This window comes from Cherax quadricarinatus, chromosome 45 (assembly GCF_038502225.1).
Source record: "Cherax quadricarinatus isolate ZL_2023a chromosome 45, ASM3850222v1, whole genome shotgun sequence".
In the NCBI taxonomy this organism is placed as follows: domain Eukaryota; kingdom Metazoa; phylum Arthropoda; class Malacostraca; order Decapoda; family Parastacidae; genus Cherax; species Cherax quadricarinatus.
The window spans coordinates 23,610,234-23,626,073 of NC_091336.1; positions in this window are offsets into that span (position 1 = coordinate 23,610,234).

Sequence of the window (15,840 nt, forward strand, 5' to 3'; positions counted from 1 at the left end):
CAATAATTGAGGTGTTTTATCTCCGTTATGCGCGCCGTGAAAGTTCTCTGTACATTTTCTAGGTCGGCAATTTCACCTGCCTTGAAAGGTGCTGTTAGTGTGCAGCAATATTCCAGCCTAGATAGAACAAGTGACCTGAAGAGTGTCATCATGGGCTTGGCCTCCCTAGTTTTGAAGGTTCTCATTATCCATCCTGTCATTTTTCTAGCAGATGCGATTGATACAGTGTTATGGTCCTTGAAGGTGAGATCCTCCGACATGATCACTCCCAGGTCTTTGACGTTGGTGTTTCGCTCTATTTTGTGGCCAGAATTTGTTTTGTACTCTGATGAAGATTTAATTTCCTCATGTTTACCATATCTGAGTAATTGAAATTTCTCATCGTTGAACTTCATATTGTTTTCTGCAGCCCACTGAAAGATTTGGTTGATGTCTGCCTGGAGCTTTGCAGTGTCTGCAATGGAAGACACTGTCATGCAGATTCGGGTGTCATCTGCAAAGGAAGACACGGTGCTGTGGCTGACATCCTTGTCTATGTCGGATATAAGGATGAGGAACAAGATGGGAGCGAGTACTGTGCCTTGTGGAACAGAGCTTTTCACCGTAGCTGCCTCGGACTTTACTCTGTTGACGACTACTCTCTGTGTTCTGTTAGTGAGGAAATTATAGATCCATCGACCGACTTTTCCTGTTATTCCTTTAGCACGCATTTTGTGCGCTATTACGCCATGGTCACACTTGTCGAAGGCTTTTGCAAAGTCTGTATATATTACATCTGCATTCTTTTTGTCTTCTAGTGCATTTAGGACCTTGTCGTAGTGGTCCAATAGTTGAGACAGACAGGAGCGACCTGTTCTAAACCCATGTTGCCCTGGGTTGTGTAACTGATGGGTTTCTAGATGCGTGGTGATCTTGCTTCTTAGGACCCTTTCAAAGATTTTTATGATATGGGATGTTAGTGCTATTGGTCTGTAGTTCTTTGCTGTTGCTTTACTGCCCCCTTTGTGGAGTGGGGCTATGTCTGTTGTTTTTAGTAACTGTGGGACGACCCCCGTGTCCATGCTCCCTCTCCATAGGATGGAAAAGGCTCGTGATAGGGGCTTCTTGCAGTTCTTGATGAACACAGAGTTCCATGAGTCTGGCCCTGGGGCAGAGTGCATGGGCATGTCATTTATCGCCTGTTCGAAGTCATTTGGCGTCAGGATAACATCGGATAGGCTTGTGTTAATCAAATTTTGTGGCTCTCTCATAAAAAATTCATTTTGATCTTCGACTCTCAGTCTGGTTAGCGGCTTGCTAAAAACTGAGTCATATTGGGACTTGAGTAGCTCACTCATTTCCTTGTTGTCATCTGTGTAGGACCCATCTTGTTTAAGTAGGGGCCCAATACTGGACGTTGTTCTCGATTTTGATTTGGCATAGGAGAAGAAATACTTTGGGTTTCTTTCGATTTCATTTATGGCTTTTAGTTCTTCCCGCGATTCCTGACTCCTAAAGGATTCTTTTAGCTTAAGTTCGATGCTTGCTATTTCTCTGACCAGTGTCTCCCTACGCATTTCAGATATATTGACCTCTTTTAGCCGCTCTGTTATTCTTTTCCGTCGCCTGTAAAGGGAGCCCTGTCTCTTTCTGTTTTACATCTACTCCTCCTTTTTCTTAGAGGAATAAGCCTTGTGCATACATCGAGTGCTACCGAGTTAATCTGTTCTAGGCATAAGTTGGGGTCTGTGTTGCTTAGTATATCTTCCCAGCTTATATCGGTTAGGACTTGGTTTACTTGGTCCCACTTTATGTTTTTGTTATTGAAGTTGAATTTGGTGAATGCTCCCTCGTGACTAATCTCATTATGTCGGTCTGGGGCTCCGCGCATACATGACTGAACCTCAATTATGTTGTGATCTGAGTATATTGTTTTTGATATGGTGATATTTCTTATCAGATCATCATTGTTAGTGAAGATGAGGTCTAGTGTATTCTCCAGTCTAGTAGGCTCTATTATTTGCTGGTTTAAATTGAATTTTGTGCAGAGATTTAAAAGCTCGCGTGAGTGTGAGTTTTCATCAGAGCTGCCTCCTGGTGTTATTACTGCAACAATATTATTTGCTATATTCCTCCATTTTAGGTGCCTTAAGTTGAAATCCCCCAGGAGCAAGATGTTGGGTGCAGGAGCTGGAAGGTTTTCCAGACAGTGGTCAATTTTTAACAGCTGTTCCTGGAATTGCTGGGATGTTGCATCCGGAGGCTTGTAGACTATCACAATGACTAGGTTTTGGTTCTCGACCTTTACTGCTAAAACTTCCACTACATCATTTGAGGCATTTAGCAGTTCTGTGCAAACAAGTGACTCTGCAATGTACAGGCCAACCCCCCCCTTTTGCCTGTTCACTCTGTCACATCTGTATAGGTTGTAACCTGGGATCCATATTTCGTTGTCCAAGTGATCCTTTATGTGGGTCTCAGTGAAAGCCGCGAACATTGCCTTTGCCTCTGCAAGCAGTCCACGGATGAAAGGTATTTTGTTGTTTGTTGCTGGCTTTAGACCCTGTATATTTGCAAAGAAGAATGTTATCGGACTGGTGGTATTGTTGGTACTGGGGGGGGATTTTTTTTCCGGCATTAGTATCTGTATCTGTTGGTTTGGAGTGGAGGCCATCGACTGTGGTTCCACTCCAGGAATGACTGGATTTGGTGTACGATTTCTGCCATTTCCTGCCAGTTTTTTTTCCTTCCTGGCACTAAAAAACCTCTCCCTCTTGAGTGGCTGTGGCTACCCAGGTTTTCCCATGGCCTGGATGTTTTGTATCTTTTTGTCCCCTTTAGATGGTATGCCTGGCAATTTAAGTTATAGCACAGTCTTTCCTGTACTGAAGAGGTACACAGTTCAGGGTGAAAAAGCTTACAGGAAGGGAGTTTGCATTTTCCTGTTGTCATATGGGCATGGCATTTCCTAGGGTGGTCATAGTTGCACGTCCCATCTGTTTTTCCAGATTTCCCATGCCAGCAGATACCGAGTGCATAGTATGTGCACAGGCTTGGTTTCCGTTTGCCTTGGGTTTCTGTGACTGTATTCCCTGTTGGTGCATGTTTCCCTGTCTTACTTCTATCCTCCCTAGCACCAACAATGGAGCTCCCACCATTTGTTTTTGGTAATATATCCTCACTATTGCTAGTGGAGTCCTCTTGTTTGCTATTTCCTGCGGTATTTCTAGTTTGCAATATTGGTTTTATCTTATCTTTGACTACACTTGTTTCCCTACTATGGCTCCTGTCCCCTATGCGGTCATTCATATGTATTCCTTCCTGCGTATAATTCCCGACTACCTGGACAAAATCTCCAGCTTCACCATTACTGTCTCCCAGGACAGCATCTCCAGCTTCCCCATTACTGTCTCCCAGGACAGCATCTCCAGCTTCACCATTACTGTCTCCCAGGACAGCACCTCCAGCTTCACCATTACTGTCTCCCAGGACAGCACCTCCAGCTTCCCCATTACTGTCTCCCAGGACAGCACTATCAGCCCCCCATTTACTGACTACCAGGACATCATCTCCAGCCTTACAGTTTCTGACTACATGGCCAGTATCAAGGGCAGTACCATTCAGCCCGGACTTTTTATGTTCCCATCTGTTGTAGAAAGCTTCCAGGTTTTCTATGAAAGCAGCTTTGATGTTGACCTCTTTTAATACCCTTGTGATTTTAGTCCACAGATTTATCTCATTTGGGCATACCCAAAAACACTTCCCTGTTTTAATACTGCTTGTAGCTAGTTCTTGGATATCTGCACAAGGGGCGTGACACCAATTTCCACAGAAATGACAATTTATGCATGTGGAAGCCCGTTTGTTTGACTGACCACAGACTACACACAGCTTCATAATGATTTGAATGGTTGATTTACTGCAATTCTACTAGCAACCTCTTGAATATTCTATTAATAACCTGCTAGGTGGTGCACAACGAAACCGTTTGAAACCAGTCCAGGGTTCGGACCAGTCAAGGGTTCGGACCAGTCAAGGGTTCGGACCAGTCTATCTGATCTGATCAGTGGGTCACTTATTTAAACCATACTGGTCGGTGATTTGAGCTAACACATGAAGGATCTACTGGAAATTATCTACCCTAGTAATATGTGATTTGATTGATACAAAAGTATAACTTGCGTGTTGAAGAGCCGGTGACTGCTGGCACTCCTACAATGACGAACGGTCGAGCCTCCACCTTTGTTTATCAATCGCTGTATCTAGCTTCTCTATTTTTTTTTTTTTTCCGTCTCCACCACAATAAATGCTATATTATCACTATGGTTGACTGGTGCAAATTTTGGAGGAAGGGCGCTTTTTCTGTAGTAATAATTGCTTCTCGTTGTGTATATTGCGACCGCTGGTAACTACAGGTTATATGAAATTCACAGTAACGTCTGGTATTTCAAGAAAAAGAAACTAATGAAAGTCACTCCACTTCACTAAGTACCATTATAATACTGGTTAGTTGCTACTACAACACTGTATTCTGCTATTCACTAGTATCACTAGATTATATGCGAGTACACTAGCAGGCCAGGAAGATTATTAAAAAACAGCTGACCTGTGGTAAGTTTCTGGCGACTTCTGGCACCTGCCTCTATAGGCTTATCACTTCATTTACAAATTCACCTGTTTTCAAATGACACTTTAGCCTTTATCATCAATATACTAGGGAGCCACTGTAGTATACACTATACACTATGTATACTCAATGCTTTCAGGGAGACTTTCTTTCCTCTGACACAAAGTTCAATATTATTATTTTTCCACACGGGACAGGCCTATGATTCCCCTCTGGCAGTAAACTCTGCTAGGAAGTGCACACTAATTCTCCTTTTTTTACTCAGTATATAATGTTTTCCGCCCAAGATTGGTTCCAGGCGCTAGAGGGATGTATCGTATAGGATTGATGACACAAATTAAAGTTCTAGCACGTAAGAGCGACCGTGAAAACACCAGAAAAACCGGGAGCACAACGAGGCACGCTGACACGCGGAAATCACTCCCTACGAATAGTGTAACAAAACAGAATAGTGTAACACGAGAACAGAATTGGTAATTGAGGCTCCTGCTCCTTTACTTATTTAACGACATCTTTCATCCTGTCAAACATCTACAATTAGTCAAATCGCTATTCGTCGAGTCCCGCTCATCCTTCTCCGCCCCTTCCCGCCTCGCCATGCCTCGTCCCGCCCCGCCCCACTTAACCAGTCCCCTTCCCCCGTCTTACCTATCCAAAGTACCATCCTATTCCTACCTCATCCTGCAGTGCGCACCCCGGAACCTTCCCTTAATTCACTCTCCAATAAATCTTTTAACCAGTTTGTTTTGTCTCGTGAGGTATTAGAGATATATTCTGTATTAAAGAGAGAGAGAAAGAGAGAGAGGGAGAGACAGAGAAACGCAGTAAGGTCTATCTGAAAGCAGGAATTGTTTCAAAACAAGAATTGTAATTGACGGCGCTAATGAAATCTACAAGGAAACTGGAAGCGACATGGAGAACAGGTTAAAGGCAAATTTATGCAAAGCAGTAAATCCATGCAGATTATAAAGCGCAGGGATACCTTGCTCCAACGTCATGTTTACTACATCATGCAGGATGATGTTCCCCCAGGATGTTATCATATAGGATAATGTTGCTCCATTGGGATAACACATCACATAGGATGTTGTTCCAGGAGGATAACACCATTATATAGGATGATACTACCCCAGCGTGATAGTAACACCACTATATACAATGATGATGTTTCAGATGTTAGCCTCAAAGTAAATACTTTCACCAATTAAATATCTTATCAGAGTCCGTAGCGAAACGTTCAGCACTACCTTGGTATTTGTTAAGACTGGTCTCAAGAGTTACCAAGGCGTTCTTCACTTATTAAGAAGTTACTCTCTCACTCTCCCTATTGAAGCTATCCATAAGACACTTAATGGTTTCGAGATTACTATAAGAAAGCAAGCTGGTCTCTTGCTTCCGAAATCCATTACTATGCATATGACTGTACTCTCATACCCTTAAGATAAATCAACAACGTTTTGCTATATCTGCCTGGGATAAGCATCTGAGAAAACTCATGATTGTGTCGAGGCAGCATGATATTACTACAAGGTTCTTTCAAACCTGATTACCTTCTATTCCTCACTCCCCTAATGACTTAGCTATTTCCTATGAATATAATAAAAATAATAAAGAAAATGGAGTGAGAAAGTTTAGAAGAGACCTTGTACTCTGAAGTGTTATTGATATCCCGTACATAAAATCTGATTAAACTATTATACAAAAAAGTAGTGACTTGCATGCAAACAGCCAAGTAACTCGAGGCTTTAAGGCAAATATCGTTCTTTCTAGATAGCAATGACTGCAAAACTCAATACGAGGCACTAGTGGGCTCTCATCCAGGGTATCTACAGCCCTCCTGGATGGCATGCAATCTCGGATATCTGAGCACGGTAGATGACTGCAAAAGTCGACATTCCTTGAATCTCGAATGGGCCTATTGAACCCTCTATTTTTTTTTTTAACAAATTCCTCGTAAAATTAAAATAAAATTTATAATTTATTTTTATCATTAAAAATAATTCAACAGAACACCATAGAAAAAACAATGTTACTATTATAAAGACGAAAAAGGACAATTCCGTGTCTGGAACAATACACAAATAACCCGCATATAGGGAAGAGGAGCAGCTTACGACGACGTTTCGGTCCGACTTGGACCATTTTTAAAGTAGGATCGAAACGTCGTCGTAGGCTCCTCTCTCTTGTGTGCGGGTAATTTGTGTTATATTACTGTTATATACAGGGCAAATATTCTTAACGTCCCCCAATATTCCAGACTACATGAACAAGAAGGCGGCTATTTTCTACAAGACGGGCATCTGTCAGCAGCTTTATTTTCTACAAGATTGGTATCTGTCAGCAGCTTTACTTTCTACAAGACGGGCATCTGTCAGCAGCTTTACTTTATACAAGACGGGCATCTGTCAGCAGCTTTATTTTCTACAAGATGGGTATCTGTCAGCAGTTTTATTTTCTACAAGACGGGCATCTGTCAGCGGCTTTATTTTCTACAAGACGGGCATCTGTCAGCGGCTTTATTTTCTACAAGACGGGCATCTGTCAGCAGCTTTATTTTCTACAAGACGGGCATCTGTCAGCGGCTTTATTTTCTACAAGACGGGCATCTGTCAGCAGCTTTATTTTCTACAAGACGGGCATCTGTCAGCAGCTTTATTTTCTACAAGACGGGCATGTGTCAGCAGCTTTATTTTCTACAAGACGGGCATCTGTCAGGAGCTTTACTTTCTACAAGACGGGCATCTGTCAGCGGCTTTATTTTCTACAAGACGGGCATCTGTCAGCAGCTTTACTTTCTACAAGACGGGCATCTGTCAGCAGCTTTACTTTCTACAAGACGGGCATCTGTCAGCGGCTTTATTTTCTACAAGACGGGCATCTGTCAGCAGCTTTACTTTTGTTTTACAGGCATATCAGTCCGTTAGAGATCACGCTTCGTCTGACTCGTGTTTGAAACAAGTTCTCACAAAATACAAACATTTGAGAAATCATTTCAGCTGACCAAGTAAAAGGTGACGTTGTCGAAGGACTGATTAATTATTGGAGAAATTAAAAAAACAAGAAGGATGACTGGGGTATCAAAGAAAATCAGGGATTAAATAGCATCTTTGAGAACGGCTGGGGTTATCAAAGGGATTAAATTACTCCCAAAGAGTGTATACATAAATACACACACGCGCGCACGCACGCGCACGCACGCACGCACACACGCACACGCACACACACACACACTATACATCAAAGTACTTAATCGCCTTCAAATCATTTGTTCTTGTGCAATTAAATTTAAATATGGTCTTTCGTTTACACTATGCAGTTTATATATATATATATATATATATATATATATATATATATATATATATATATATATATATATATATATATATATATATATATATATATATATATATATATATATATATGCAAAACAACCACTGTGAATGGACAGAAAAGTTCCAAGCGCTTTCGTGACTACTCACATTATCAAGGAACAATGAAAGTAAAGTATCAAAGGAAGGTATATAAAGGGGTAGCCCACACCTCACTATCAGATCCCACAACAACAAAACACCTGACGCGAGACAGCAGGCCCGCCGGCCGAACTAGACAGGTCCTTCATACAACTCACCAACAAACTATTCTACCCAAGAAATAAGAAATTTAAAAAAAATTATTATTTGTCCAACGTATTATTAAATTTTTCCCAAATTCTATTAATTATAAATGGATCTAATTTATATAAACCAAAATAAATATTCATATTATTGTCAAAACTGCTTTTATGAAACAAGATTCAATTATATTCCTGTCGACCATGGACTTGCTTGATACTACTTTCTCAACTTTTTGAAAATCAATTGGATGGTTAAAATCTCTTACATGAATAAATAGAGCATTGGAATCTTGTCCAGTTCTAATGCTATATTTATGTTGTTTTAATCTTAGTTCGAGATTTTTACCAGTTTGACCGTAATAAACTTTATCGCAAATTTTACAAGGAATCTTATAGACATCCATCAGCATTTTGGGGGGAATTCTTTATCAAAAGTTTTTTTACTGTATCAAGATTTTTGAATACAACTTTAATATTAAAAGTTTTAAGAAGAGAAGGCATATCAACCAAGTTTTCATGGTAAGGGAGAACCAACATATTTTTAGTTGAATAAGGCTGGTTGTCCCTTTTTGGATTGTAAAAAGTATTTCTAGCAACTTTAAAAGAATTATCAATTACATTTCTTGGGTATTTCAAATCATTACCTATTTCATAAATTTATATAATATATATATATATATATATATATATATATATATATATATATATATATATATATATATATATATATATGAATAAGGCTGGTTGTCCCTTTTTGGATTGTAAAAAGTATTTCTAGCAACTTTAAAAGAATTATCAATTACATTTCTTGGGTATTTCAAATCATTACCTATTTCATAAATTTATATATAATATATATATATATATATATATATATATATATATATATATATATATATATATATATATATATATATATATATATAAGTGGGAAGTCTGAATGTGCGTGGATCTTGTGCAGATGATAAGAAAGAGATGATTGTGGATGTTATGAATGAGAAGAAGCTGGATGTCCTGGCTTTAAGTGAAACAAAGCTGAAGGGGGTGGGAGAGTTTCAATGAAGAGGAATAAATGGGATTAGGTCAGGGGTTTCAAATAGAGTTAGAGCTAAAGAAGGAGTAGCAATAATATTGAAGGATAAGCTATGACAGGAAAAGAGGGACTATAAATGTATTAATTCAAGGATTATGTGGAGTAAAATAAAGATTGGATGTGAAAAGTGGGTTATAATAAGCGTGTATGCACCTGGAGAAGAGAGAAGTGTAGAGGAGAGAGAGAGATTTTGGGAAATGTTGAGTGAATGCGTGGGGAGTTTTGAATCAAGTGTGAGAGTAATGGTGGTTGGGGATTTCAATGCTAAAGTGGGTAAAAATGTTATGGAGGGAGTAGTAGGTAAATTTGGGGTGCCAGGGGTAAATGTAAATGGGGAGCCTTTAATTGAGCTATGTGTAGAAAGAGATTTGGTAATAAGTAATACATATTTTATGAAAAAGAGGATAAATAAATATACAAGGTATGATGTAGCACGTAATGAAAGTAGTTTATTAGATTATGTATTGGTGGATAAAAGGCTGATGGGTAGGCTCCAGGATGTACATGTTTATAGAGGGGCAACTGATATATCGGATCATTATTTAGTTGTAGCTACAGTTAGAGTAAGAGGTAGATAGGAAAAGAGGAAGGTGGCAACAACAAGTAAGAGGGAGGTGAAAGTGTATAAACTAAGGGAGGAGGAAGTTCGGGTGAGATATAAGCGACTATTGGCAGAAAGGTGGGCTAGTGCAAAGATGAGTAGTGGGGGGGTTGAAGAGGGTTGGATGAGTTTTAAAAATGCAGTATTAGAATGTGGGGCAGAAGTTTGTGGTTATAGGAGGGTGGGGGCAGTAGGAAAGAGGAGTGATTGGTGGAGTGATGAAGTAAAGGGTGTGATAAAAGAGAAAAAGGTAGCTTATGAGAGGTTTTTACAAAGCAGAAGTGTTATAAGAAGAGCAGAGTATATGGAGAGTAAAAGAAAGGTAAAGAGAGTGGTGAGAGAGTGCAAAAGGAGAGCAGATGATAGAGTGGGAGAGGCACTGTCAAGAAATTTTAATGAAAATAAGAAAAAATTTTGGAGTGAGTTAAACAAGTTAAGAAAGCCTAGGGAAAGTATGGATTTGTCAGTTAAAAACAGAGTAGGGGAGTTAGTAGATGGGGAGATGGAGGTATTAGGTAGATGGCGAGAATATTTTGAGGAACTTTTAAATGTTAAGGAAGAAACAGAGGCAGTAATTTCATGCACTGGTCAGGGAGGTATACCATCTTTTAGGAGTGAAGAAGAGCAGAATGTAAGTGTGGGGGAGGTACGTGAGGCATTACGTAAAATGAAAGGGGGTGAAGCAGCTGGAACTGATGGGATCATGACAGAAATGTTAAAAGCAGGGGGGGATATAGTGTTGGAGTGGTTGGTACTTTTGTTTAATAAATGTATGAAAGAGGGGAAGGTACCTAGGGATTGGCGGAGAGCATGTATAGTCCCTTTATATAAAGGGAAAGGGGACAAAAGAGAATGTAAAGATTATAGAGGAATTAGTTTACTGAGTATACCAGGAAAAGTGTACGGTAGGGTTATAATTGAAAGAATTAGAGATAAGACAGAATGTAGGATTGCGGATGAGCAAGGAGGTTTCAGAGTGGGTAGGGGATGTGTAGATCAAGTGTTTACATTGAAGCATATATGTGAACAGTATTTAGATACAGGTAGGGAAGTTTTTATTGCATTTATGGATTTAGAAAAGGCATATGACAGAGTGGATAGAGGAGCAATGTGGCAGATGTTGCAAGTATATGGAATAGGTGGTAAGTTATTAAATGCTGTAAAGAGAGTTTATGAGGATAGTGAGGCTCAGGTTAGGGTGTGTAGAAGAGAGGGAGACTACTTCCCGGTAAAAGTAGGTCTTAGACACGGATGTGTAATGTCACCATGGTTGTTTAATATATTTATATATGGGGTTGTAAAGGAAGTAAATGCTAGGGTGTTCGGGAGAGGGGTGGGATTAAATTCTGGGGAATCAAATTCAAAATGGGAATTGACACAGTTTTTGCTGATGATACTGTGCTTATGGGAGATTCTAAAGAAAAATTGCAAAGGTTAGTGGAGGAGTTTGGGAATGTGTGTAAAGGTAAAAAGTTGAAAGTGAACATAGAAAAGAGTAAGGTGATGAGGGTGTCAAATGATTTAGATAAAGAAAAATTGGATATCAAATTGGGGAGAAGGAGTATGGAAGAAGTGAATGTTTTCAGATACTTGGGAGTTGACGTGTCGGCGGATGGATTTATGAAGGATGAGGTTAATCATAGAATTGATGAGGGAAAAAAGGTGAGTGGTGCGTTGAGGTATATGTGGAGTCAAAAAACGTTATCTATGGAGGCAAAGAAGGGAATATATGAAAGTATAGTAGTACCAACACTCTTATATGAGTGTGAGGCTTGGGTGGTAAATGCAGCAGCGAGGAGACGGTTGGAGGCAGTGGAGATGTCCTGTTTAGGGGCAATGTGTGGTTACCTGGAGGTTATTCTGGGGATCAACGCCCCCGCGGCCCGGTCCATGACCAGGCCTCCCGATGGATCAGGGCCTGATAAACTAGGCTGTTACTGCTGGCCGCACGCAGTCCAACGTACGAGCCACAGCCCGGCTGATCCGGCACTGACTTTAGGTATCTGTCCAGCTCTCTCTTGAAGGCAGCCAGGGGTTTATTGGCAATTCCCCTAATGCTTGATGGGAGGCTGTTAAACAGTTTTGGGCACCGGACACTTATGGTGTTTTCGGAGTGTGGAAATTAGGAAAAGGTGTGGAGTTAATAAAAGTATTAGTCAGAGGGCAGAAGAGGGGTTGTTGAGGTGGTTTGGTCATTTAGAGAGAATGGATCAAAGTAGAATGACATGGAAAGCATATAAATCTATAGGGGAAGGAAGGCGGGGTAGGGGTCGTCCTCGAAAGGATTGGAGAGAGGGGGTAAAGGAGGTTTTGTGGGCAAGGGGCTTGGACTTCCAGCAAGCGTGCGTGAGCGTGTTAGATAGGAGTGAATGGAGACTAATGGTACTTGGGACCTGACGATCTGTTGGAGTGTGAGCAGGGTAATATTTAGTGAAGGGATTCAGGGAAACCGGTTATTTTCATATAGTCGGACTTGAGTCCTGGAAATGGGAAGTACAATGCCTGCACTTTAAAAGAGGGGTTTGGGATATTGGCAGTTTGGAGGGATATGTTGTGTATCTTTATATGTGTATGCTTCTAAACTGTTGTATTCTGAGCACCTCTGCAAAAACAGTGATAATGTGCGAGTGTGGTGAAAGTGTTGAATGATGATGAAAGTATTTTCTTTTTGGGGATTTTCTTTCTTTTTTGGGTCACCCTGCCTCGGTGGGAGACGGCCGACTTGTTGAAATATATATATATATATATATATATATATATATATATAGATATATATATATATATATATATATATAAAAAAATATATATATATATGAGAGAGAGAGAGAATCCCATGCATATGCAAACGACTGTACACTGACATTCACTTATCAAAGAGAAGAAATGCCAGCTGCTCTAAGCTACATCAATCACCAGCTAAGAGCTATATCAGCTTGGGGAAATAGATGGCAAGTAACATTTGCACCTGAGAAAACACAAATGATGATGGTCTCTAGGAACCATGATGGTAATGCCGGTGCAGTAGTAAGGATGAATGGGAGGGTGTTGGCACCTAGGGAAGAAGTTGATATCCTTGGGGTGAAATTTGACTCCAAACTGACCATGAAGAACCACGCTGTAAATCTTGCTAACAAGGCATTCAGGAAGCTTACAGCACTTCGCCGTATCTCGCATCTGCTTGACAGCAGGGTTTGCTAGATTCTGTATGAGGCACAAGTACGCTCACACCTTGAGTATGCTCCACTTTCTTGGTTTGCCTGCATCTTCCCTCTCATCTGCGACTGCTTGACAATAGAGAACAGAGCAAGACGTACCATCTCTCGCCTGGACCAATCCTGGATAGATCTGTCATTTCAGCAGAGCCTTCAACACAGGAGGGATGTGGGTGGCCTTACTGTAACGTATAAGGCCAGTATTGTCAAAGTACCACAATAGAATCCACTTCGAGGACAGCGTGAAGCAAGCTTTTATGCCACAAGACGGGCAGAAAGCAGCAACTTCACTCTGGCTGTACCCTTCTCCAGAACATCACTTCATCTGAGATTATTTATCTCCAGGATGACTCGAGTATGGGACACATTCGTACAGCATTATGATGTCAACGAGATAAAGTCAGTTGATCAAATGAAAACGCTGGCCCACATATGGCTCCAACTTCATCCTGTTCCCTACTTGTATGTCTCATAACAATAAAAATGCTTTCAAATGAGCTAATGTAGGTAACAGCTCTTAGCTTGTCAATAAAGTTAGGAATCCTTAACCTGTCAATAAAGCTAGGGATCCTTAAGCTAACCTTGTCAAACCCTGTGTAAGAAAGAGAGAGAGAGAGAGAGAGAGAGAGAGAGAGAGAGAGAGAGAGAGAGAGAGAGAGAGAGAGAGAGAGAGAGAGAGAGGAAAGTCCTCGGGATTAGTCCGGAGGACGGGAGAAACATGGAAAAGCCTTTTAAAAACCAGCTGCCCTATTCATTCAGAAGTATTTAAATATATACGTAAGAGCCAGTCGACTGTTGTGGGTCACATCCTGAGGAAGACCTATGGATCCCATCGAAAATAAACCACACTATTCGATTTTTATTATTATTTGTTGGTTTATTAGCCGGCAGGAATTATTATTCGGATAAAGTCGTTTTCTACACATCGATACTGCTTATCTAACATGAAAACTGGGAAACGTTTTTTGTACATCCCAGGCCATGTTACACATTTGCAAGAAAGCAAATTAGAGAAAGCCAGGAATCAAGCCAGAGCTTTTTTTTTGGGGGAAGGGGAGGGGGGTGATGAAGATGAGTGTTCTGAAGCTGAAACACGTGACAACGTACTATGGGAGGCAAATGTTTACTGAAACGAACTCTCCCTTTCCTTGTTACATATTTGATTACCGGGTATTCCTTTGGATCTGGATGACCCATATGGATTATAAATTTCCATTTGAATATAATTATAATACAGATATAAAGCCGAGCGTGAGACGTCTATGAATGGTCGTAGAGACCCAATGGAAATAAGTCACTGACTTTTTTGGGGTTATCCCAGGTTCTCTATACACATGCTGCTATGTATGATAATCTATGTACTATATTTGTGTATACCTGAATAAACTTACTTACTCAGATGTGCTGGGTGCTCGTAATTCAGTTGATAGCGTTCTCACTCACACTATGGGACGGGAATTCGCTTTCCGGCACTGTGAGCTGGTATATGCTTCTTCTAACATATGGGAGCTGAAGAAAAACTGGAAGAAGAGCTCGAACAGAGCTGGATGAAAACAGCAGGGCTCAGGTTTCCTTTGACATAGTATATATTGCTCTTGAGATCACATTAGGGTAATGAGGGGCTGTTTTACAATGACTTTGAAGCGGCTGGCAGATAGGAAGCCTTTAGAATCGTCAGAGAGAGAGTTCGAGGTTGTAGGGTATTTTATAAGCATTGAATTTTTTTCACAATTGAGTCTGACACGAGACAAAGATTTTCGTGTCTTGTGTTGTGCTTATGAATTCAATTTTCAGATATCAAGGAAGAGTTTCAGAGCACGTTTTTATAGTATATATAGAATGCACAGAATTACGAGTAAATATGTATATTGATTAAGTTTAAACCTTAGAAGAATGGGAGAGTATGTTGTCTGGCACTAGACGAGTATATTCTCTATCCTCGAATTAAACCTGTTTAATTCACATTTACCAGGCGATATATGACACTAATGAGTTTTAGTATTTCTCTACGAATGTAATAATATTTTACAGCAATATTCATACGAAACATTACATTTATCATAGTTACTCACTATGTTCAGTTTTCTCAGAAGACAATAAAACAAGAAAATAAGTTTTAGGAGAAACAAAGTTAAGTTTATTCAGGTATTCAAATTCAAATTCAAAGTTTATTCTCTATAAGGATTACAATGCTGAGTTTACAGAAATTTTATTATTGTTTGGTTTACATGTAGTAAAATTGTGATTACAGAGTTTACCACTAGAACGCTTAGCATGGCTAGGCATTTCGGGCATACTTAGTTTTATTCTTAATTGTAAAATATTACAAATTATGAGGTAAGTTGGTATTATGGCTAAGTGACTAAATACTAGTTTGTGAGTTTAGCAATGTGAATGCTTTTGTTTTGGCACAGTACATAGTTTCAGTATTGGAGTATCACAGGATTCATTATTTTAAGACTGAGATTAATATTTCTGTTTATGGTCAAATGAGTGAGTGAGTGTAAGTGTGAACCACCAGGTGGTATTCGTTTAGTTAGTTGTAGTGATACTGGTCCTGTGGGGAGCAGCAGCAGGATAATACTGCACCACCTCTAGGGGCCCTTAACAACAACAACAGTTTGGTGTGTGTCATGGGCACCAACACATGGTGTGTGATTCTCTCCTACTTTATCCATTTATCAGCGATGCAGATTACATGGTGAGTTTAAA